Below are 8479 nucleotides of genomic sequence, written 5' to 3'. Positions count from 1 at the left end.
ACTAATTGTCTTAATCGGTTCAACGAACTGATTTTGGGCACAGTTATTAAACTTCCCTCTCTTTTAAAAATATTTACCAATAATATATATATATATATATATATATATATATACAATGTCCTTTAAAACAAAACTCTGACACCTAAAAATATTTGTGATACCCATGTTTAAATATTTGGACCTCAGAAATCGAAATGAAGTTAGTGTGGGCCCTATGTAAAACCACTTTCCACCCCGGGACCACCCATAGTAGTTTCTGGAACATCAAAGGAGTGATGTCGGGTTGAATATTGACCATTGATTTCTTAGTGGGTAGTTTAGAAATACTATCTTGAGAGACCACATTTTGGGTTAAACTTAAGCATCTTGATCCACCGAGATTGCATTGGATTAGAGAAAGAGTGTTATGAACTATTGATTTTCTTAGCGGACCTGCTAGAACATATATCTTCAGGTTTAAACCGGTCATTGATATTTTGTAAAGAATGTTCTTGATCACAGAATGATGGTGTGTATCTCTTAGAGATGGACCAAAATTGATAGATACAATCCAGAGATCATAGAGACAAGCAGCGATGTACTTTCCTCTGGAGTTTCTTTGATTACCAGCTGAGAAAAAATTCCTTTACTTCTGTTGAAACGAATTTGACAATACCACAATCATCACCATAGATCAGTCCTTTCCATTCACACCCTTCTCAAGTTCAACATGTATAGTTCGAGTCGAATTATATGTCGTATCATACTAAAAGTTTGATTTCTCTATTTCGTAAGATCACTCTGCTTCATTGCTACATGGAAGTAGTTTTTCTTTTCCCTTTGTTTTCATAGCAATGACCATATGACTTCTTCCCTTCTGAAATTCATTGAGAATAATATATATAGGCATGTCTTATGCTACCCTCGGCATTCTCCTTATTAAAACAACATTCGCAGGGGTCTCTATTCTGGATAAATTGTTATAAAGGCATTTTTCCAAGAGAAGTTCTCGGGACTTTCTGAATATACAAGAATACGAGTCTGGCCTCATACCAAAATATTTCCCATTGCTTCCCACTCTAACTTTGAATCTGGATCCAAAGAAAAGGTTGACTTAATGGGTGACGTAGCTTCCTCATCATTTTTCTCAGTGAGATTAAGTGCTCCACTTATAATAGTCGTTTCGTCATGTGAGAGTTCCCCTCCTTTACCTTTCTCTTGTCCATGAATTGAAACAAGAGACTTCAATTGTGCACACATTAATAAGGTAGAATCATTGTGTCGAAGTATGCAATGAAGGATCTTCAATATTGGATACGCAATAGGGTAACAAATAAGTATAAGGATGTGCACAAGCTAAAAAAAAGAAATTGCACTAATGGAAATTCTGTGTTGTGAACATATCGCTTGTGGAATAACCTCCCCAAAAGAGAGGACAAAAATCACTGAAAAAATCAGAGCAACTACAGTGTTGGAGATCTTTTCCATAGACAAGAAAAGCCTCCATTGCCACGACATTACATAGGAGCAGTGCCTCAAGAAGTTGATGCTGTTTTTTTACCACTAATAAGATGGCATCAGTTTCTCACATTCCAGAACCTGAATCACCTTCATCATTCATTCTCAGCACTACTGATAGTACTTGAACTGCGCGCCATCTAATATCATATTTTTTTTCTAAAGTGATTGCAATTCTATTAGAATAGCATGTTGAGATCAAAGAAGCACAACAGAGAATAAAACTAATCACAGACACAACAAGAGATAACAGGAAGAGGCAGAATTCATTAAGGAGAGAAAAAACTACGATGGAGAACCACATATTCCTATTACACATAGGCCTTGGCCTTAGCTTGCATTTCTTAGGCATGGGAAAATACAAATTTATAGAGGAAGAAGGAGGATCTAGAATTCCGCATGTGAAATTCATGGACAATGTGAGGTTAAAAGTCAAATGACGGTGGGTGGCAGTGAGTTGTGGATGGCAGAGTGTTGAAGAGTCGGTTTAAGAATGGCAAGGATGGCGCCAAAGTCTTCTTTGGTTTCACATTTAACATTCTCCCACTTGAAACCAAATGAAGAGTCATGAATCAAGTCACATTGAGTCCTACCATGCCTCTACATAACTCATGTTTGTTTCTTGGTAGAATCTTACTGAGCATATCAGCAGGATTCCTATTTGTATGGATCTTTTCCAAGGATACTTGTCCTTCCTCCAACACATGCCAGATTCAATTGTACCTTAACTCAATGTGCTTGGTTTTTGAGTGAAATGTTGGGTTTTTAGCCAAGTGAATGGCACTTTGACTATCAAAATATAGCACATACTTTTCCTTCTTTATTCCTATATCTCCTAGGAATCGTTGCATCCACAAAATCTCCTCTTTACAAGCCTTTGTTGCAAGTATGTACTCTACCTCTATTGTGGAGAGAGCTACTATTCTTTGTAGCTTTGACACCTAAGATACAGCTACACCTGCAAATGTATACAAATAAACTATAGTGGACTTTCTGGTGCCCATATCTCCAGTCATATCTACATCCTTAAATCCTTCAAGCATAGTCTCATTATGACCGAAACATAAATAATAATGACTAGTACTCTTAAGATACCTCAAAATCCATTTTACTGCTTACCAATGTTGTTTTCCTGGATTGGCAAGGAACCTCCTCACTACCCCCACTGAATATGCAATATCTAGTTGTGTACATACCATGGCATACATCAAACTACCAACTACTAAAGCCTATGGAATGTTTCTCATCTCTTCCTTCTCCTTGTCATCACTAGGACATAACTTAGTACTCGACTTGAAGTGAGTTGCAAGGGGTGTACCAACTGGCTTGGCATCCTTCATATTAACATTAGGGTAATTTTGAAGTCTAAAATGGGCCTTCTAACAAAAATGTACAGCCAAAATAAACTTTATAAGAACCTGTTGTAGTGGCTAGAACCATCCTCCAAAATTTTGCCTTAGCTTTGTTTTATAGCCTCCCTACCAACCATCTTTAGCATCATGTCTTGAACTCACAGGTACTGATGCTTCAGTTGAGTTTTTGTGGCTTATCATCATGTGTTTTCTAGCTTGTTTGCCTTCCTCCTGCAAGTTGACATCTTGTGACTTGGTCATTAACTGGTTGTTGTGTTCACTTGAAGAATTGTGTAGAACTGGAGGGAAACCAGCCTTGCTCTCCAAAATTGTACAGAGCATCAAGGCAGCCTACTGCTCTCCAGAAATGAGCAAAGCAAGAAGATTTCCTTCCCTCTAAAAATTGTGCAGAGTAGCGCATCATTGGGCTTGCTCTCAAAATTTTCCCAAATTTGGCTGACAGCCTTGGCTTCAGTCTAGAAATTGCTTAGAGCCTGAGGGACAGCCAAAGCCACTCAGCCTAGAAACTGCACAGAAGTCATCGAGAGGCTTGTAGTCTGTTGCATGTGCTCCCAAGTTGATCAATTCCCTCTAGGACTGACCAATCTTTCTTTGCATGCATTAGCTGCTTTTTCCCGAAAAGAGAAAAAAAAGAAAAAAAGCAAAAAACATCCCTAGATTTTAGGGATCCATTTTTAGCTGCTAGGGGTTACATCCAAAAGCCGTTTTAGAAACCTCCTTCCAAGTGTCGCTTTTTCCTTGATTTATGGAATGCACGTCATAAGCGTCGATCTTATCAAAACTATTTATTTGACGCTTCAGAGCTCATTCTTCACTTCGATCTTGGAGCTCTTTCATTCCCCGTTGCATCTAGGAGCATTCGGCACACTCAGCTGAGTTTTTTCCAGGTAAGTCCGCTTTTCATGTCTTTTACTTCTTTTCTGTTGCTTTTTGTATTTCAATTTGTGTGAGTGTTGTTTTCTTGGTTTTTTTGAACACTTGTTGTCATTTTAATGCATGTTAGCTTGTAGAAGCATTGTTTCAAGTTTTCCATTGCATCTCCTTGTTATCGCATGCATGACATTGTTTCTGCACTAATGGTCGTTGTTGCAGCGAATCGCTTCACACACTTACATGTTTTCCTGCTTACTGGATCTTGCACTCACTGATTGCATGCATGTTTATTCACTCATGTCTGCACCTAGCTTCGCACTTGCATTCAGTTCTCACTATTTTCAGTTGCCCATCAGCGGGTCTGAGTTGCCTTGGCCCGAAACTTGCCTTGCCCAGCTTGCACTGCGCATTTATGGGATGGAATACCTTGTCCTCCTCTTAGGAATTGTGCAAATATTACCTCACACTAGCCTCTCAATCTTGCTCTATGCAATTCTGAGAAGCAGTGCCCCGCTGGGCCCTGGAATTATGTTGATGCAGTTTTGTCGAGTTGCAGTCATGCTGACTAAAATTGTGCATTGCACAGTTTTAGTCCTTAGCAGGCCAAGATGGACTATGCTCTATGTAGTTTCAACAATCAGTCAGCCCACTAACAGTCCGGACTATGTTCTGCACAGTTCTGGCAGTCAGTCTCCCAACCTCTCAGTCAAAATTGTGCAAATCTTCCAGTCAGCCACCCAGGTGTGTTGCATGTTAGTCCTCAAGATGCTTTTGATTTTCAAATGATAGTTTTCTTGCCATCAGTGTTGTTCTGTCTCCAAGTACCAAAGTTTTCTAGTAGTCTCTCAGTAGTACAGGTACATTGGCTTCCAAGAGAGCAGGGTCAAAGGACACTATTAGGAGTGCAACTGGAGATGTGGTCAAGAAAATGTCTATGAGCTTGCCCATCTACGAAGACACTAAGTTGTACATAGACAAGGAAATCAAGATGAAATAGCAGGACATCAACAACATCTTTTCGGGCACCCTGAAGGAGAATTTGTAGGACTGCAGAGTCTATGTCAACATACACAAGTCTGGCTTGTACCAGATTTCATACAAGTATCCCGCATTTCCATGCACGGACATGATCCATTGGATTGTCTCACATACTAATCTAGAGACAATGGTGTTGAGCAGTTCCAATGGAACAGAACTTGGTACCTTCAGGACAAAGGACTTTTAGGAGATGTATCACTTACCGCAGTCGGTGGTCACAATGGATGCGCCCTTCACCAGGCCCAGCAACAGTACAAACTCAAGAGATGTCTTGAATATCTGGATGAGAGAGCCATCTAAGTTCAGGACAACACCCAACCAAGCTTACAAGACAAGGATATTGCAGAAGGCTTATCATCTCTTGGTCATCTTCACATGTTGCTTATACGGCCAAGAGAGTACAGAAACCTTCCCGCAGATTTGGGTGATTGTGTTGGATCAGCTGGCAAACGAAGGAATACCTTTCAATTGGTCTGACATGTTGTCTCTCCAATTGAAGGGACAAGTAATAGATGCATGACATCCAACCAAGGGTCAATAAGAAAATTTATTCATGCCTGCTTACGTACTTGATGCAATATGTACTCATCAGCAATTCCCTAGCTTGGGTTGGACATGGACACATTCAGAAACCTCTATGCAAACCTATTGCAGGTTTTTCTCCGAGTGCAGCTTTTGTGGAGTTATAATACAACTATTAGACCACTTCATCCCCCGGTGTATAGGATTATATTTGAGTAGGATATGCCTTGCATGTCGCACGGAGCAATGGAGGCACTAGTAAACATAGCAGATTGGTATGCCTCACCCCTTGGCACCCTCATCCCAATGTAGAATGCGGAGAAGGCTCCGCATGTTTTACTAAAGTTTGCCATGGAAAAGATGGTCATGCAAGAGGTTGCATATCACATCTCGACAGGGTTATCAGCAAGACTGCATAGGAAGAAGAAGGCACCTTGGCCCACTCTTCCTTTGCAGATCAAGTTGTATGAGATCCATAATCTCAAGCATGCTAAGGCCGAGACGGAAGAATTCAAGAGGTTCACCTTTAGCACCAGAAGTTTCAATCCATATGACCCACATTGCTTAGTGAAGGACCACTGTGCGAGAGTGTATCACCCTTGGATCCACGGGGCATGTCATTGGGCTGAGGAAGACCCATGGAGATAATACTATAAATTCTCAAGGCTCAGTGAACTGGTCAGAATGGTTGTAGAGTGGTGAGCAACGCAGGAGGCAACAACATCTCAAAGAGCAGCAACATCAACAGCAGCAAAGGGAAGTAGACCTATGCTTGACAAAGGCAAGAGGAAGGTTTCCAACAGCGCAAAGGCGGAGCAAAGCTGCAAGTTCAAAGCTGATCCATGTGGGTTAAGAGCAGCTTTTGAGATTGAGACAAAGAGGTGATAGTGCGACTAGCGGATTGCACAATGGTAGAGGGATAAGCAGATGCTAGAGGAGGGAGAAAAGGAGTTGCAGGATTTGAAGCAACAACTAAGGGAGGAACAAGAGCTCTATAGAAGAGAGAAGGAAGTGCAATAGGAACAAGAACAGCAGGAGGCACATCATGCACACATTGATGAGACTGCGCCGATATAGGTTATGGATTCATCCGAACAATTGGCAGATAGAAAATAGGGTGAGCAGTCGCAGGAGCAGGACTTTCCTCAGGAGATTGAACATATGTTGGAACAAATGGACACGAATGTGGTTCACCTCAAGCTAGATCAGGACATTAACCTCATGCCTAAGAACCAAGAGGTCATCACACCGGTTTCACCATATCTGGAAGCAAAGAAAGTCCCAAGTGATCAAGGAGACACTGAAATCCTTGAGGACAATCCGAAAGTCAATATGCACAACATATATTTTGACGAGTCATAATATAGAGTTGTGTAGGCACGCAGAGTACCCACTACGGATGTCCATGTATCTCTTGCGTAGTTTGAAGAACGAGTGATCATATCCGATGTGCACAGACATCCAGTTGCATTGGCTAATGCTACCAAGGCATATGCCGAAGCCACCAGCTCAAGTGTTAGATTCTTGGTAGCTGAGAATGAGTGCATGGCTAAGGATTTACAAGCGGCCAAGTAGGGAGAAGGGAAAGTTACAGCATCCACTAGAGCAAAGTTGAGGAAAGTGATACTTGATGAAGTATCGTCTCTTGAGGCAGTCATGCGGAATCTGTACTTCAAGTTCATCACCGTACATAAGTCAGTTTTCCATCTTAACAGTTGGCAGCATGATGAGAGCACGCATCTTTTCAAACATACACACTGTTGTCGATCACATGCAGATATGAACAATGCGGTACAAGGGAGCCCCATTTCACTTTCCAAAGATGATGAAGCCAAAGGCAGTGGAGTTGAAGGCATGCATCCAAAGTCAGATCCGAAACTATGAGGAACTCCCGCAGCTCGTCACCAGCTTACAGGTTTCACATGCACGAGTGTTCAGGAGCATGGATCTCATTGTGCGCACGAATTCGATCCCATCCATTGGCACAATCACCAAGGTAAAGACAAAGAACCAAGTCCGAATGGAGCTAGACATGTACTTTGATCAGTTGATGTGCATAGCCACCAGCACAGACTTGCAGATGAGCGCAGACATTATGCACCAGTATGTTGTTGGTCCGGCTACACTCAAGACAATGATACACATGTTATCTGAGAGTTGGACAAAGGTGCCAAATCAGTGTACCCAAATGCAACAAAGGCAAGAGTTCGCTTTCAAAAGGAGCACACGGACACCATAATAGACTAACACACTTAGCATTAGTTTCCCACCTTTGATCATCGAAAGGATGTCGAAGAGTTAGTCTTCCCACAGCTATTCTAGCCTTATGGATGTCTTGCATGGCTACTCAAGCCCATTTTCATCTCACATGAGTACATGTGCAGATTGTAATGTAAAAATGTTGTAAAATTGAAAGACCAAGTGTCAATAGTAGAATGTAACAATCATGTGTAAGTTGAACAGTCACAAAGGGGAATGTCAAGGGTCACCCCATCCTTTTTTATTTATAGAACCTCATAACTCATTGTACATGATTTTCGGAGCCAAGCTTCCTATAGGTATAACTTAGAGAAGGATTGGAGTGTATTGTAACGAGCCTTGGCTTCTCCACAGTGCAAAGCTAGTACATCTCTTTGGAGGAGCAGGCGGCAGTCACTGTAATGTTCCGCTATTGGGGCTAGTGTTTGTCATGGTTGTATGTATGATTGGATATTTAACTCTTTTAATATAACAGAGCCAAAAAATTTCATGCATATGTTGTTATTGTAGTTCAACTATATTGCTTACTCTAATGATGTATGTAGCTATAATTTACGCATGTCTGTATTGACTATTCCATATGTGTTTGTATGAATCTTATCAAAACGTGTTGTTGATATAATCCATCACTTTGGATCGTCGACTATCCTTATTTCCATCTCGTGATGTCTTTTAGCTCATGTGTTCCCTTTCAAGTTTTGTTCTATTACAGGCTTCTAAGGGGCTCACTCTTCTCCCTTACCGTGTGTTAGAGCCTTTCATGCACCTTCCTTGACTTGCTGCAAGGTCACACCCTCGCTTCCAAAAAGGACATCTTACTTACCTCTGTGCACAACTGCAGTCAAGGCGATATCCTACTATCCAATGCTGGGACTGCTACTCCAAATGATCTGAGGTCTAGTTGGGACTTCTTACCA

General features: G+C 41.3%; 1 pseudogene; it reads right to left on the bottom strand.

Moving 5' to 3' along the window:
- Window positions 1-775: 775 nt before the first annotated feature.
- Window positions 776-1497, bottom strand: LOC149262084 (DUF21 domain-containing protein At4g14240 pseudogene; annotated as a pseudogene).
- Window positions 1498-8479: the final 6982 nt, after the last annotated feature.

This window comes from Pinus tabuliformis, chromosome 6, assembly GCF_031772625.1.
Source record: "Pinus tabuliformis cultivar Carrire ecotype Pingquan chromosome 6, CPIR1, whole genome shotgun sequence".
NCBI lineage: Eukaryota > Viridiplantae > Streptophyta > Pinopsida > Pinales > Pinaceae > Pinus > Pinus tabuliformis.
This window is presented reverse-complemented; position numbering and strand designations above follow the sequence as displayed.